The following is a 17,861-nucleotide window of genomic DNA, read 5'->3' as shown; positions in this document are numbered from 1 at the left end:
ATCCAAGTAATTTAGTATTTTAGAAATCAGGGGGGGACAATTCAATTGGAATAGGGAGTGGTGTACTCTTCCTATTTTAATTCACAAGTAGGTGATGTGAGATTTGACCTGCGTTACTGAAAAGTGGGATGGTATTTTGGGTGACTGTTTGTCAACCTGGGTCAGGGATAGAAGTTTGCATTTAGATGTATTTACCAGTTACCCTGAATATTCTCCAAATCTTTTTAGCACTATTTTCTCTTTTGGTCTAGCTAGAAATACACCACATTGTCAGCGAATAGGGCTGCTTTAAGTTGTCGGTCACCCCCTGTTATACCCTCAAGATTAGATTGACCCAAGTACCTGGCTATGGGTCCTAAAGCTAGATTAAATAGGAAGGATTATAGTGGGTACCCCTGTCATGTTCCCTTATGTAGTTGGAAGGGGAATGAAAGGAAGCCCTGAGTGTAAACTCGTGCCCGAGGGTTGCTATACAATTTGGAGAGGAAGACCCTGAATGTTACCTCAAAACCCATCTTATCTAGCACCGTGCCCAGTCACCTCCACCGCACATTGTCAAAGGCCTTTTGCATCCAATGTGAGCAGGGCAGGTCTTTCCCCTCTCTTAGAGAGGTTGCGCACGTGGTCCAGGACCGACAAAACTGTTCTAATGTTCGTCACCACCTACAGCCCCTGGACAAATGCTGACTGCTCTGGGGTTATCAGGGAGGGTAGGAATACAGCTAATCGGTCAGCCAAGATTTTAGATAACAGTTTGGTATCTACATTGACGAGTGTTATGGGTCTATATGACCCCGGCAGCAGAGGGTCCTTCCCTGGTTTGGGGAGTAGCTTGATGTATGAGATGTTATCCCTATCTGGATATACATTCCCTTTCAGTACGTCATTAAACAGTTTCAATAAGGAAGAGGTAACCTGGGGCATCAGGGCTTTGTAATATTCCCAAGTAAGGCCATCAGGGCCCGGGGCCTTTGAGTTCCCCAACTGTTTAATAACAGACTGGAGTTCCTTCGTTATAATATCTGTATTCAGGGACTGAAGCTGTTCAAAGCTAACTTTAGGGAGAGAAATCTGGTCCAGTAGTGTTTCAGCTAAACTGATATGGGTGTCATCCCTATAAAGTGTTTCATAAAAAGATCCCTGAATCGAGTTAATGGTGGCTGGTAGATTTGAGCGAACACCTGAATGTTCGGGTTCGAGAAGTTCGGCCGAACTTCCCGGAAATGTTCGGGTTCGGGATCCGAACCTGACCTGAACTTCGTCCCGAACCCGAACCCCATTGAAGTCAATAGGGACCTGAACTTTTCGGCACTAAAAAGGCTGTAAAACAGCCCAGGAAAGGGCTAGAGGGCTGCAAAAGGTAGCAAAATGTAGTTAAATCCCCTGCAGACAAATGTGGATAGGGAAATGAATAAAAATAAAATAAATAAAAATTAACCAATATCAATTGGAGAGAGGTTCCATAGCAGAGAATCAGTCTTCATGTCATAGCAGAGAATCATGCTTCACGTCAGCCAAAACTGGAACAGTGCATTGTCAGATATTTAGGCCCCGGCACCCAGACAGAGGAGAGAGGTCCCATAGCAGAGATTCAGGCTTCATGTCAGCAGAGAATCAGTCTTCATGTCATAGCAGAGAATCAGGCTTCACGTCAGCCAAAACTGGAACAGTCCATTGTCATATATTTAGGCCCCGGCACCCAGACAGAGGAGAGAGGTCCCATAGCAGAGATTCAGGCTTCATGTCAGCAGAGAATCAGTCTTCATGTCATAGCAGAGAATCATGCTTCACGTCAGCCAAAACTGGAACAGTCCATTGTCAGATATTTAGGCCCCGGCACCCAGACAGAGGAGAGAGGTCCCATAGCAGAGATTCAGGCTTCATGTCAGCAGAGAATCAGTCTTCATGTCATAGCAGAGAATCATGCTTCACGTCAGCCAAAACTGGAACAGTCCATTGTCAGATATTTAGGCCCCGGAACCCAGACAGAGGAGAGAGGTCCCGTAGCAGAGATTCAGGCTTCATGTCAGCAGAGAATCAGTCTTCATGTCATAGCAGAGAATCAGGCTTCACGTCAGCCAAAACTGGAAAAGTTCATTGTCAGATATTTAGGCCCCGGCACCCACACAGAGAAGAGAGGTCCCATAGCAGAGATTCAGGCTTCATGTCATAGCAGAGAATCATGCTTTACCTCACCCAAAACTGGAACAGTCCATTGTCAGATATTTAGGCCCCGGCACCCAGACAGAGGAGAGAGGTCCCATAGCAGAGATTCAGGCTTCATGTCATAGCAGAGAATCATGCTTCACGTCACCCAAAACTGGAACAGTCCATTGTCAGATATTTAGGCCCCGGCACCCAGACAGAGGAGAGAGGTCCCATAGCAGAGATTCAGGCTTCATGTCATAGCAGAGAATCATGCTTCACGTCACCCAAAACTGGAACAGGCCACTGTCAGATATTTTTAGGCCCCGACACCCAGACAGAGGAGAGGTTCATTCAACTTTGGGTTGCCCCGCAATATAATGGTAAAATGAAAATAAAGATAGGATTGAATGAGGAAGTGCCCTGGAGTACAATAATATATGGTTAAGGGGAGGTAGTTAATGTCTAATCTGCACAAGGGATGGACAGGCCCTGTGGGATCCATGCCTGGTTGATTTTTATGAACGTCAGCTTGTCCACATTGGCTGTAGACAGGCGGCTGCGTTTGTCTGTAATGACGCCCCCTGCCGTGCTGAATACACGTTCAGACAAAACGCTGGCCGCCGGGCAGGCCAGCACCTCCAAGGCATAAAAGGCTAGCTCTGGCCACGTGGACAATTTGGAGACCCAGAAGTTGAATGGGGCCGAACCATGAGTCAGTACGTGGAGGGGTGTGCACACGTACTGTTCCACCATGTTAGTAAAATGTTGCCTCCTGCTAACACGTTCCGTATTAGGTGGTGGTGCAGTTAGCTGTGGCGTGTTGACAATTTTTTTTTCCACATCTCTGCCATGCTAACCCTGCCCTCAGAGGAGCTGGCCATGACACAGCTGCGTTGGCGACCTCTTGCTCCTCCTCTGCCTTCGCCTTGGGCTTCCACTTGTTCCCCTGTGACATTTGGGAATGCTCTCAGTAGCGCGTCTACCAATGTGCGCTTGTACTCACGCATCTTCCTATCACGCTCCAGTGCAGGAAGTAAGGTGGGCACACTGTCTTTGTACCGTGGATCCAGCAGGGTGGCAACCCAGTAGTCCGCACAAGTTAAAATGTGGGCAACTCTGCTGTCGTTGCGCAGGCACTGCAGCATGTAGTCGCTCATGTGTGCCAGGCTGCCCAGAGGTAAGGACAAGCTGTCCTCTGTGGGAGGCGTATCGTCATCGTCCTGCGTTTCCCCCAGCCACGCACCAGTGATGGGCCAGAGCTGCGTTGGGTGCCACCCCACTGTAAACTTGCTTCATCCTCATCCTCCTCCACCTCATCATCGTCCTCCTCATCCTCCAGTAGTGGGCCCTGGCTGGCCACATTTGTACCTGGCCTCTGCTGTTGCAAAAAACCTCCCTCTGAGTCACTTCTAAGAGACTGGCCTGAAAGTGCTAAAAATTACCCCTCTTCCTCCTCCTCCTCCTCCTCCTTCTGGGCCACCCCCTCTTCCATCATCGCCCTAAGTGTTTTCTCAAGGAGACATAGAAGCGGTATTGTAACGCTGATAACGGCGTCATCGCCACTGGCCATGTTGGTGGAGTACTCGAAACAGCGCAACTGGGCACACAGGTCTCGCATGGAGGCCCAGTCATTGGTGGTGAAGTGGTGCTGTTCCACAGTGCGACTGACCCGTGCGCGCTGCAGCTGAAACTCCACTATGGCCTGCTGCTGCTCGCACAGTTTGTCCAGTATGTGCAAGGTGGAGTTCCACCTGGTGGGTACGTCGCATATGAGGCGGTGAGCGGGAAGGCCGAAGTTAAGTTGTAGCGCAGACAGGCGAGCAGAGGCAGGATGTGAACGCCAGAAGCGCGAACAGACGGCCCACACTTTATGCAGCAGCTCTGACATGTCGGGGTAGTTGTAAATGAACTTCTGCACCACCAAATTCAGCACATGCGCCAGGCAAGGGATGTGCATCAAACCGGCTTGTCCCAGAGCTGCAACGAGATTTCGCCCATTATCGCACACCACCAGGCCGGGCTTGAGGCTCACCGGCAGCAACCACTTGTCGGTCTGTTGTTCAATACCCCGCCACAACTCCTGTGCGGTGTGGGGCCTGTCCCCCAAACATATGAGTTTCAGAATGGCCTGCTGACGTTTACCCCGGGCTGTGCTGAAGTTGGTGGTGAAGGTGTGTGGCTGACTGGATGAGCAGGTGGAAGAAGAGGAGGAGGAAGCCGAGTAGGAGGAGGAGGCAACAGGAGGCAAAGAATGTTGCCCTGCAATCCTTGGCGGCGGAAGGACGTGCGCCAAACGGCTCTCCGCCTGGGGCGCAGCCGCCACTACATTTACCCAGTGTGCAGTTAGGGAGATGGCCATGGCCATGCTTACTGGTCCACGTATCTGTGGTTAGGTGGACCTTGCCACAGATGGCGTTGCGCAGTGCACACTTGATTTTGTCGGATACTTGGTTGTGCTGGGAAGGCACGGCTCTCTTGGAGAAGTAGTGCCGGCTGGGAACAACATACTGTGGGACAGCAAGCGACATGAGCTGTTTGAAGCTGTCTGTGTCCACCAGCCTGAATGACAGCATTTCATAGTCCAGTAGTTTAGAAATGCTGGCATTCAGGGCCAGTGATCGAGGGTGGCTAGGTGGGAATTTACGCTTTCTCTCAAATGTTTGTGAGATGGAGAGCTGAACGCGCCATCTGTGCGCTTTCTGCAGAAGACTGGGTGGGAGATAATGTCGGCCACCCAATTGACTAATGCCTGTACCTGCTCAGGCCTTACCATCCTTAGAACCACATTGGGCCCCACCAAATATCGCTGTAAATTATGGCGGATACTGGGACCTGAGGTAGTTGGTACACTAGCACGTGTGGCTGTGGCAGTTAAATGATCCACAGCTGTAGATCGATCACTGAATTAAGTGTTTTTGCTGAGTTAATCACTGCCTAATTTCGCCCTAACAGCAGCTGCAACCTCTCCCTACGCTAATCAGAGCAGAGTGACGGGCGGCGCTATGTGACTCCAGCTTAAATAGAGGCTGGGTCACATGCTGCACTGGCCAATCACAGCCATGCCAATAGTAGGCATGGCTGTGATGGCCTCTTGGGGCAAGTAGTATGACGCTTGTTGATTGGCTGCTTTGCAGCCTTTCAAAAAGCGCCAAGAAAGCGACGAACACTACAGGGGAGGGGGGCACTGGCTACCAATGAGTTAACTAAGGGGAGGGTGGGGGGCCCACTGGCCACCAATGAGTTAACTACAGGGGAGGGGGGGCGGCCGCACTGGCCACCAATGAGTTAACAACGGGGGGGGGGGAGGTCTGCCCCCTGCTGCCTGGCAGCACCTGCCAGGCAGCAGGGGGCAGTCATGTACACAGTTTTTTTGTATATTCTAACCTAAAGCGTCCCCATCACCATGGGAACGCCTCTGTGTTAGAATATACTGTCGGATCTGAGTTTCACGATCTAACTCATATCCGACAGTATATTCTAACATAGAGGCGTTCCCATGGTGATGGGGACGCTTCAAGTTAAAATATACAATTGGATTGGAGAAAACTCCGATCCGATGGTATAAAAGGGACTCCTGACTTTACATTAAAAGTCAATGGGGGACAGATCCGTTTGCAATTGCACCATATTGTGTCAACGTCAAACGGATCCGTCCCTATTGACTTGCACTGCACTGCACCCACACAACTAAATGTATGTAGATCGCTGAGTTAACAAGCACTTCTGATTAAAGATTCTTCCCTATTCTCTTCCTCACAGCAGCAGCATCCTCTTCCTACATCCTCTTCCTACACTAGTAACAGCAGAGTGATGTGCAGCACTATGTGACTTCAGCTTATATAGAGCCTGGGTCACATGCTGCACTGGCCAATCACAGCCATGCCAATAGTAGGCATGGCTGTGATGGCCTCTTGGGGCAAGTAGTATGACGCTTGTTGATTGGCTGCTTTGCAGCCTTTCAAAAAGCGCCAAGAAAGCGACGAACACCGACCCCGAACCCGGACTTTTACAAAAATGTTCGGGTCCGTGTCACGGACACCCCAAAATTCGGTACGAACCCGAACTATAAAGTTCAGGTTCGCTCATCCCTAGTGGCTGGGTTAGTGACTACCTTGACCTCGGGGTCTCTCAGGCTTGATATATATTGTGGTCATGTGCTGATCTCTGTCCTTTTGCCAGATTGGCTAGTAAGCGCCCTGACTTTTTGCCGAATTTATGAAGTCCCACCTCGAAAAACATGTGTCTTAAAGGTAGTCTGTCAGCACATTTACCCCTTTTTAACAGTTCCCATAGCGATGTAGCCGCAACACAGATGATTAAAACGGTACCTTTATATGCTTTTGTGGACTTGTAAAAGTGCCAAAAACTTACTTTGTTGCATATGTAAATGAGGGCTTGCAAGTGCCCAAGGGCGGCGTCCACAGTGTTGGTGCCCAGGCAGCTCTGCCTCTTCGGCTCTTATCCCCGCCCAGCCTCTTCCTCTGCCCGCTCATCTGTTTTCTCTCCCCCTCAGCGAGATCTTGCGCCTGCGCACTGACTTCCTTGGCCGGGGCATGCACATTGCTGGCACGGCATCGTAGTAGCTTATGCGCATGCGTCGGCTAACGGCGCAAAAACTGCAGAAAGGAAGCGGTCCATCAGCGCAGGAGAAGAGGAGGAAAGCCGAGCGAGCAGCTGTCACTGCAGACACAGAGAGCCAACAGAGGTACATTTATCTCTTTGGTCCGTTAGCCGGCGCATGCGCATAAGCTACTGCGATACCGTGCCAACAATGGGCATCTCAGTGCGCATGCCCCGGCCAAGGAAGTCAGCGCGCAGGTGCGGGATCTCGCTGAGGGGGAGAGAAAACAGATGGGCGGGCAGAGGAAGAGGCTGGGAGGGGATAAGAGCTGAAGAGGGAGAGCTGCCTGAGCACCAACGTGATGAACGCTGCCCCTGGGCACTGCGAGCCCTCATTTACATATGCATCAAAGGTCGTTTTTGGCACTTTTACAAGTCTACAAAAGCATATAAAGGTACCGTTTTAATCATCTGTGTTGCGGCTACAGCGCTATGGGAACTGTTAAAAAGGGGTAAATGTGCTGACAGACTCGCTTTACTGATTCTCTTTCCATCTAACATTGATCAAAAACCTGGTGGGCTTCAACCCATTTCTCTTTGTTATCCATCGTGGGGGAACTGGTAAATGCTAAATAGGCTTGCCTAACTTTTTCACTCACCTGGTCTAGCAGGAGCAGTGCCTTCTTTTTCATGCCTAAGACATACAGTGGATATAAAAAGTCTACACACCCCTGTTAAAATGTCAGGTTTCTGTGCTGTAAAAAAATGAAACAAAAATAAATCATTTCAGAACTTTTTCCACAAAAAAATAAAATAAATGTGGTTGCATAAGTTGCAACCTATAACTGGAGATGTAGCTGTGTTGAGAATTAAGGAATCACATTCAAAATCCTGTTAAATAGGAGTCAGCATACACCTCCATCATTTAAAGTGCCTCTGATTAACCCCAAATAAAGTTCAGCTGCTCTAGTTGGTCTTTCCTGAAATTTTCTTAGTCGCATCCCACAGCAAAAGCCATGGTCCACAGAGAGCTTCTAAAGCATCAGAGGGATCTCATTGTTAAAAGGTATCAATCAGGAGAAGGGTACAAAAGAATTTCCAAGGCATTAGATATACCATGGAACACAGTGAAGACAGTCATCATCAAGTGGAGAAAATATGGCACAACAGTGACATTACCAAGAACTGGACGTCCCTCCGAAATTTATGAAAAGACAAAAAGAAAACTGGTCTTGGAGGCGACCAAGAGGCTTACAGCAACATTAAAGGAGCTGCAGGAATATCTGGCAAGTACTGGCTGTGTGGTACATGTGACAACAATCTCCCGTATTCTTCATATGTCTGGGCTATGGGGTAGAGTGGCAAGATGAAAGCCTTTTCTCACGAAGAAAAACATCCAAGCCAGACTACATTTAGCAAAAACACATCTGAAGTCTCCCAAAAGCATGTGGGAAAAGGTGTTATGGTCTGATGAAAGCAAGGTTGAACTTTTTGGCCATAATTCCAGAAGATATGTTTGGCCCAAAAACAACACTGCACATCACCAAAAGAACACTATACCCACAGTGAAGCATGGTGGTGGCAGCATCATGCCAAGGGGCTGTTTTTTTTCAGCTGGAACTGGGGCCTTAGTTAAGCTAGAGGGAATTGTGAACAGTTCCAAATACCAGTCAATATTGGCACAAAACCTTCAGGCTTCTGCTAGAAAGCTGAACATGAAGAGGAACTTCATCTTTCAGCATGACAACAACCCAAAACATCCATCCAAATCAACAAAGGAATGGCTTCACCAGAAAAAGATTAAAGTTTTGGAATGGCCCAGCCAGAGCCCAGACCTGAATCCGATTGAAAATCTGTGGGGTGATCTGAAGAGGGCTGTGCCCAGGAGATGCCCTCGCAATCTGACAGATTTGGAGTGTTTTTGCAAAGAAGAGTGGGCAAATCTTGCCAAGTCAGAATGTGCCATGCTGATAGACTCATCCCCAAAAAGACTGAGTGCTGTAATAAAATCAAAAGATGTACACAATGTAGAGAAGGAAAGTAATAGATTTGCGGCACTCACCAGGATGTGAAGCAGGTATCTTTATTTAAAACTTCATGTGGAAGTCGATACAATGTGGGTCCAGGGAGCCACATTGTATCGACTTCCACATGAAGTTTTGAATAAAGTTTCCTGCTTCACATCCTGGTGAGTGCTGCAAATCTATTACTTTCCTTCTCTACATTGTGTACATCTGCCTGACTTCCTACGTTGCTGAGCACCACGCATTGGATTGTTTTAGACCGCACGAATGCTGACTTTGACATCTATCAGAAGTGGCTTTAATAGTGGGGGCAGTGCCGCCGTGTTTCTCCTTCTCCCAGCGCTCATAAAATCAAAAGATGCTTCAACAAAGTATTAGTTTAAGGGTGTGCACACTTATGCAACCATATTATTTTATTTTTATATTTATTTCTTCCCTCCACCTAAAAGATTTCAGTTTGTTTTTCAATTGAGTTGTACAGTTTATAGGTCACATTAAAGGTGGAAAAAGTTCTGAAATGATTTATCTTTGTCTATTTTTTTACATCACAGAAACCTGACATTTTAAAAAGGGGTGTGTAGACTTTTTATATCCACTGTAGGTCATGTTTCAGCCTTTCTTGACAGCCTTAGAGGTGTTCCAGAAGAAATCAGGGGAGTCTACATGAGTTGCATTATCGCCACAATGCTCCTCCCACCATCCTCTCAGTTTACTCACGAAATCTGCATTAGTACCTGGGCAGGGAAATGTCATAAGTAATCAGGTCCTCTGGGGTAGGTGTCCTTCAGCTGTAGCATAATTGGGGCATGTTCTGAAATAACCATATCACCCATTTCAGTCTGGTCTATTTTGCCCTGCAGGGAATGGTGTACAAAAATATAATCAATCGTGGACCATGACCCTTGGGAATGGGAATAAAAGGCAAAGCTTCTGTTGTCTGGGTTTAATAAATGCCACGGATCAACCAGGCCCACACTAGTCATCAGCGGACCCAGTACCCTATTGTCACGGACGGTGTACAGGAAACAAGGCAAAGCAACATGCATAAATGACTCGCTGGATCCAAAAGCTAAGGAACAAAAGGGAGACCCCTGCAGAAGACCTGGCACTTTCGCTGGCTGCTCAGCCTATGCAAAGATCCGAATGGTGGAGGTTTGCATATCCACGTACCTTGACTATATAACCCCTGAGCACCCTACAATAGTGAGGGGACACGACCACCGGCTCCCTACACAAGATACGGAGGGAGTCAGGGTCACCTGGGATCCAGCAAACAGAAAATAACAGATAAATGTTCAACACTTAACTTTGTAGCAGAGAGGAGAACAAGATCAGCATGCACACACACTCCAGGAAGAAGTATAAGCTGCCCAGAAAAGCATTCTGGGGAGGAATTTAAAGGGAAGCAATTAGTCCAACACATGACAGCTGAGAGAGGCTAACGAGATGAGGAACTGAATACCACAACAAAGAAAGTCAAGGAGGAGGTTCTGAAAGGCCTCTGTCAGAGCTTCTCAGCTGTCTGGTTGTGACAGTACCCCTCCCTCTACGAGTGGACTCCGGACACTCAGAACCCACCTTCTCAGGATGGGACCTATGGAAAGCCCTGATGAGACGAGAGGCCTTAATGTCCAGTCACTGGGACCCACATCCTCTCCTCAGGACCATACCCCTCCCAATGAACAAGGTACTGAAGAGAACCGCGGACAAGACGAGAATCCACAATCCTAGAGACCTGAAATTCAAGATTCCCATCAACCATAATCGGAGGAGGAGGCAAAGGCGAGGGTACAATGGGTTGAACATAAGGTTTCAATAAGGACTTATGAAAAACATTATGGATCTTCCAAGTCTGAGGAAGATCAAGACGGTATGCAACAGGATTGATGACAGACAGGATTTTGTAAGGCCCAATAAACCTAGGACCCAACTTCCAGGAGGGAACCTTCAATTTGATATTCTTGGTGGACAACCACACCAGATCACCAACATTCAGGTCCGGACCAAGCACACGTCTCTTATCTGCCACACGCTTATATCTCTCACTCATGCTCTTTAGATTATCCTGAATCTTTTGCCAAATAGATGACAAAGACGAGGAGAATCTGTCCTCATCAGGTAAACCAGAAGACCCCTCTCCCGAGAAAGTCCCAAACTGCGGATGAAACCCATATGCACCAAAAAATGGTGACTTATCAGAGGACTCCTGACGACGGTTATTTAAAGCAAACTCAGCAAGGGACAAAAAAGAACACCAATCCTCTTGATTCTCCGCCACAAAACAGCGCAGATATGTCTCCAGATTCTGATTGACGCGCTCTGTCTGGCCATTCGACTGCGGGTGGAAAGCAGAAGAGAATGACAACCGAACCCCCAAGCGAGAACAGAAAGCCTTCCAGAATCTGGAAACAAACTGCGTGCCCCTATCAGAGACTATGTCTGAAGGAATACCGTGCAATTTGACAATGTGATCAATAAATGCCTGCGCCAGCGTCTTAGCATTGGGACAAACCAGGAAAAGGGATGAAATGCACCATTTTGCTAAAACGGTCCACCACCACCAGAATCACAGTCTTCCCCGAGGAACGAGGCAGGTCCTTTATGAAGTCCATGGACAGATGTGTCCAAGGACGGGAAGGAATGGGTAAGGGAAGGAGAGGACCTGATGGCCGTGAATGAGGGACTTTGGCACGAGCGCAAGTCTCGCAGGCTGCCACAAAACCCTCAACCGACTTACGAAGCGCAGGCCACCAGAATCTCCGAGCGATGAGATCCAGTGTGGCTCTTACCCCCGGGTGCCCAGCAAGGACCGTATCGTGGTGTTCTTTAAAAATCTTGTGTCTTAAAGCGAGAGGCACAAACAACCTCCCAGGAGGACAAAGATCAGGAGCCTCTGACTGGGCTGCCTGCACCTCTGCCTCCAATTCAGGAAAAAGAGCAGAGACCACCACACCTTCAGCCAAAATGGGACCCGGGTCTTCAAAATTCCCGCCTCCCGGAAAACAACGTGACAGGGCATCTGCCTTCACATTCTTAACTCCAGGGCGGAACGTGACAACAAAATTAAACCTAGAAAAGAACAAAGACCATCTGGCCTGTCTCGGGTTCAGACGCTTGGCTGACTCCAAGTAGGCCAGATTTTTATGGTCAGTAAATACGGTAATAGGGTGTCTGACTCCCTCTAGCCAATGGCGCCATTCCTCAAAAGCCAACTTGATGGCCAACAATTCCCTATCTCCCACATCGTAATTTCTCTCTGCGGAGGAGAGTTTTCTTGAGAAAAAGGCACACGGTCGCCAATTGGCAGGAGAGGAACCCTGAGACAAGACCGCCCCCACACCCACCTCAGAAGCATCAACCTCAACTATGAAGGGTAAAGAAACATCAGGTTGCACCAAGATGGGAGCGGAAGCAAAACTCTCCTTGATATCAGAAAAAGCCTTACGCGCCTCTACTGACCAAGAAGAAAAATCTACCCCCTTTCTGGTCATATCAGTGAGTGGTTTAACAATAGAAGAATAATTCAAAATGAACTTCCTGTAATAATTGGCAAACCCTAAAAAACGCATCAGCGCCTTCTGATTCTCAGGAAGCTCCCACTCAAGCACAGCGCGGACCTTCTCGGGGTCCATGCGAAAACCAGAAGCGGAGAGAAGAAACCCCAGAAATTCAATTTCTGGAACCGCAAACACACATTTTTCCAGTTTCGCATATAATTTATTCTCCCGCAGGATGAGCAAGACCTGACGTAAATGTTCCTTATGAGTTTTGAAATCGGGAGAAAAAATCAAAATGTCATCCAAATACACCAATACAAATTTTCCCATCAAATGATAAAAAATGCTGTTCACGAAATGCTGAAAAACGGCTGGGGCATTCATCAAACCAAAAGGCATAACCAAATTTTCAAAATGGCCCTCAGGGGTATTGAAGGCCGTCTTCCATTCGTCCCCTTCTCTGACCCTGACCAGGTTGTATGCCCCTCTTAGATCTAATTTGGAAAAGACTTTAGCCCCAACAACCTGGTTAAACAGGTCCGGGATCAGAGGAAGCGGATAAGGGTCACGAATTGTGATACTGTTCAGCTCCCTGAAATCCAGACAAGGTCTTAAAGAACCATCTTTTTTCTTAACAAAGAAAAAACCAGCGGCAACAGGTGACTTCGAGGGTCGTATGTGTCCTTTTCTCAGACTCTCAGAGATATAAGCACGCATAGCGATCCTCTCAGGTTGGGAAAGATTGTATAAACGAGATTTAGGCAGCTTGGCGTCTGGGATGAGATTAATAGGGCAATCGTACTCCCTGTGCGGGGGCAAATCCTGAACTCCACTCTCAGAGAAGACATCCGAAAATTCAGAGAGAAAAGATGGTACAGTCTTAGTAGCAACCTCAGAAACAGATGTCATGAGGCAATTCTCTCTGCAAAAGTCACTCCAACCATTTATTTGCCTCGCTTGCCAATCAATGGTGGGGTTATGCTTAGTGAGCCAGGGCAGCCCCAACACCAGAGGGGTAGGCAAACCGCTAAGGACGAAACATGACACATCCTCAACATGAGCATCACTCACAATTAAACGGATATTGTGAACTATGCCCTTTAATGATTTCTGAGAAAGTGGAGCGGAATCGATAGCAAAAACAGGAATATCCTTTCCCAAAGTGCGCACCTGGAAACCATGAGTTATCGCAAATTGATTATCAATGAGATTGACCGCTGCTCCACTATCCACAAAAATCTCACAAAAAATGTTCTTGCTCTCTAGCGCCACCCTAGCCGGCAGGACAAAACGGGAACTACAAGCAAACGGAAAACCTTCAATTTCCGCCTCAACCCTGCCAATAGTAACAGACGGAACATTTTTAAAAGATTTTTTCCTGTTTGTTTCTTTATTACTCCCAGAAAACTGCCTGAATCTCCTAGAGGGACAAATATTTGCCAAATGATTTATACCTCCACAACAAAAACAAACCCTCCCATGCGAGCTGAATCTTCTATTGTCAGAAGCAATCAACCCCAGCTGCATGGGCTCCTGCTCAGAAGGGGCTGACAGCGACTGAGACCCCTGCGCACAGAATGGGACCGCTGCACTGTCCTGGGACTGAGTATGACAGGAAGGGGACATCTCTCCTCTCTCTCTAAGACGCCTGTCAATACGAACGGCCTGAGACATAGCAGAGTCCAAAGAAATAGGCCTCTCATGAAAGGCAAATGCATCTTTCAATCCCTCTGAAAGACCATGGCAAAATTGACTTCGGAGTGCAGCATCATTCCAACCAGTATCAACTGCCCATCTCCGAAATTCTGAGCAGTATATTTCTGCGGATTGTTTACCCTGGCATAATAGACGTAGTCTAGACTCAGCCAGAGCAATACGATCCGGATCATCATATATCTGACCCAGGGCTAAAAAGAATTCATCCACTGAACGGAGAGGCCGTGCCCCCTCCGGCAGCGAAAAGGCCCAGGACTGAGCGTTACCTCTGAGCAGCGATATAATGATCCCCACCCTCCGTTCCTCATCACCAGAGGAATGGGGAAGAAGGCGAAAATGGAGTTTGCAAGCCTCTCTAAAACGCACAAAATTCTCACTACCCCCGGAGAACGTATCCGGGAGCGAGATCTTAGGCTCAGAACAAACTCCATGAACGCAAGCTGAACCGGTCACTTGAAGCTGAGAAAAAGTCTTACGGAGATCAGCTACCTCCAATGAAAGACCCTGGAAGCGTTCAGCCAAAAGTGAAACCGGATCCATGCTTGAGACGGTTTTCGGCGGCTTATAATGTCACGGACGGTGTACAGGAAACAAGGCAAAGCAACATGCATAAATGACTCGCTGGATCCAAAAGCTAAGGAACAAAAGGGAGACCCCTGCAGAAGACCTGGCACTTTCCCTGGCTGCTCAGCCTATGCAAAGATCCGAATGGTGGAGGTTTGCATATCCATGTACCTTGACTATATAACCCCTGAGCACCCTACAATAGTGAGGGGACACGACCACCGGCTCCCTACACAAGATACGGAGGGAGTCAGGGTCACCTGGGATCCAGCAAACAGAAAATAACAGATAAATGTTCAACACTTAACTTTGTAGCAGAGAGGAGAACAAGATCAGCATGCACACACACTCCAGGAAGAAGTATAAGCCGCCCAGAAAAGCATTCTGGGGAGGAATTTAAAGGGAAGCAATTAGTCCAACACATGACAGCTGAGAGAGGCTAACGAGATGAGGAACTGAATACCACAACAAAGAAAGTCAAGGAGGAGGTTCTGAAAGGCCTCTGTCAGAGCTTCTCAGCTGTCTGGTTGTGACACCTATCTTGAGCTCCCCATCTCCTGAAGATTGTGTGGTCTGTCGCCTATCTTCACTCACTTAGACCACCAAATTGAAGTCTCCCCCTATTATTTTATAAGCGCATGGATCTGCCAACAAGCTATTTTTTATGTCTTGAAAAAAGTGGGTATTGTTCGAATTAGGGCCATAGATGTTATAGATGCAGTATTGGGTCCCCTGCACCAACAGGTATAATTGTACCCATCGTCCCTGACTATCCGCAGAAGACCCCAGGACTTGGCAACTCAGCTGTTTGTTGATCAAGGTCCGCTTATCTGATGCAAATCCAATCACTTGCCCTACCCATAATGTTTTCATGTGTTCGAAATCTCTAGAACCTAAATGAGTCTCTTGTAATTGGGCTATGTCAGGTTTATATTTCTTAAAATGCCGAAGCAACATCCTCCTTTTAAGTAGGGATTGTAACTCCTAACATTCCATGAGATTACTTTCATACAGTAATAGGAAAAGCAGTTTCAGCCCTCTCCACCTTGTGAAACCCCTCCCTCCAGCACTGCCAGGAGTTTCTTTTTGCAGATAGCTTTTAGGACCTGGGGTTTAATATGTTCCAGTAGACCCAGAAGGCGTAGATTATTGCATCTGGAGCGGTCTTCCAAATCCTCCAGATGATCTTTAAACATGATGTTTTGCTTGTGGAGATCTCGGATATGATGATTGGCCTTGGTTTCATCATTTTCCACAGTAGATACCCGTTGCTCCAGTTCCTCTAAACGCACGTCATGCTGCATCACTGCATCATAGAGTTGTTGTAAGGATACTGACAAAGTGTTTGATAATGTCAGGGGTCAGGCATTTAGCCTCTTCGATAGCCAGTGACTTATAATCAATTCCGGAGGCATCAGCAACCTCCACAGGCTGTAAGGGCTGCATCGGGCTGGGTTCTCTGCAGGTAGTAGGCGGGCCGGGACTCTGCCATCTTGCTCAGCATGGTGTCTGCGGCCGTACCTTTGTAGCTCGATATTTTCCGTCTTCCGCTCCGCAGAATGTACCGGTCTATGAACCGTGGTGCCAGGTGTTGCAGGGGACCAATTCCCACCAGGGGAGCCCCCTCATCGATGGTTAAAGGTGAGCGGAGCTGGGTTTTGTGAAGCCGTGTTGAGGAGCTTCCTCAATTTGTGTCGTGCATTCAAGCGCTGGAACCGGAAGTCCTTATCCTCTATCTTGTAGATAGGGCATGAGATCTTGGGTCTTGTTCACATTTCCATTTTTCACAGCATGCATGCTACAGTACAGGAGGCTGGCAGAGGAAAGATTGGGCAGAGGCAGCGGCGAGTCATTGGCTGCAGTGGTCATGTGCTCCTCGTCAAAAAGCATGATAAAAAATACAGTACATAGATTTAATTTAAAACAAGTATAAAATAGCTACAGGAGTGGAGTTTACATGGGATGGGGAGTGTCGCGGTCTCTGTGTTGTTCGCCGTGACACGTTCACTGCATGCTGGGGCAACGTGTCGTTTTGTCAACATGTGTGTGCTCAGCCCGTTATATTTCTGGTTCCCTTCCCTGTCTGGTGCTGGAGGGGTTAATTATCTGGCCGGTGTGGATCTAGGTGTGTCCTGAGTATGTGTCTGAGGTCAGTTGTCATCCAGCCTTGGTGTGAGCTGGAGCTTGCTCCTGTCCGGCTTCTTCCATCTGCCCAGTGCTTGAGGGCCACCTTGTGGAACATACTATCACAGTGGGGAGTGGAGGAAACTCCCGACCGTACAATGCGTACCCAGTGGAAAAGCAACTAGGCCTGAGGCTGGGATAAGGGAGCAGGTCATCTCCTATTGATTTCCTTACCCTCACCCTAACTTCTACCTGCATGAGCAGCCCTGGTTGTTAGGACGACTCATATCCAGGAACCTAGGACCCTGAGTCAGCCTGATAATCCCTCAAATGGAGAAAGAGCTAAGAGGACCTGTTCATGCCAGACATGGATGAACAGGAATCTCCACCGGCCTAACTGCAAGCAAAAACTGGAGACCGCATACAGAAACTGTATCGGCAGGTAAGCACACTGAACAACACACCGACTGGAAACCATGCATCAGTACTGATGCCCACACACCATATAGGACACAGTACAAACAACCACACCCAGGTATTCAGCACACCAGTTACTACCTTGACCCCCATGCAAACAGGACACATGGTGGTCCCAAGCAGAACTGCATACAGATTTGTAGTCCCCCCTCCAAGGAACCCTAACACCCCCTTCAGGAGAACACACAGATAGGGGAAAGTCTAGCAAACATGCTGGACAACAAACACCACCAGACATGTAACAACAACCAGACATAACACCTACTTATACAAATGACACCACACATAGCGTAGGGTAGTGAAGGGAAGGAGACACCGGGATAACATAGGATAGACATGCTAAAGACCTTTATGTTCCACAAGGTGGCCCTCAAGCACTGGGCAGATGGAAGAAGCCAGACAGGAGCAAGCTCCAGCACACACCAAGGCTGGAGGACAACTCACCCCAGCCAACAGGCCCCAGGCAATATAAACCTCGTGGCCCCACCCAGCCATGTAGTTAACCCCTCCAGCACCAGACAGGGAGGAACCATGATATAAGGGGCAGTGCACAAGCAACACATTGCCCGTGGCAACAGCATGCATGGCAAACGTGTCACAGCGCACAGCAACAAGACTGACACCGCCATGACAGGGAGGTTGCAAAAAGTGTGTCTGTGGCGGGGGGGCATCATACAAAAATTTGCTGTGGAGCCCAGTCAATTCCAGCTACGCCCCTGGCTTGGTGTCAGTACCCACTGACGTACAGTGG

General features: G+C 48.1%; 1 protein-coding gene across 1 annotated transcript in view; it reads right to left on the bottom strand.

Moving 5' to 3' along the window:
• LOC122929123 (B-cell receptor CD22-like) overlaps positions 1-17,861 on the bottom strand; it is a 518,995-nt gene that overhangs the window by 339,545 nt on the left and 161,589 nt on the right. The window lies entirely within an intron of this gene.

The sequence above is a fragment of the Bufo gargarizans genome, chromosome 2 (assembly GCF_014858855.1).
Source record: "Bufo gargarizans isolate SCDJY-AF-19 chromosome 2, ASM1485885v1, whole genome shotgun sequence".
NCBI lineage: Eukaryota > Metazoa > Chordata > Amphibia > Anura > Bufonidae > Bufo > Bufo gargarizans.
The sequence above is the reverse complement of the archived record's forward strand: the minus strand, read 5'-3'. Positions and strand labels throughout refer to the sequence as shown.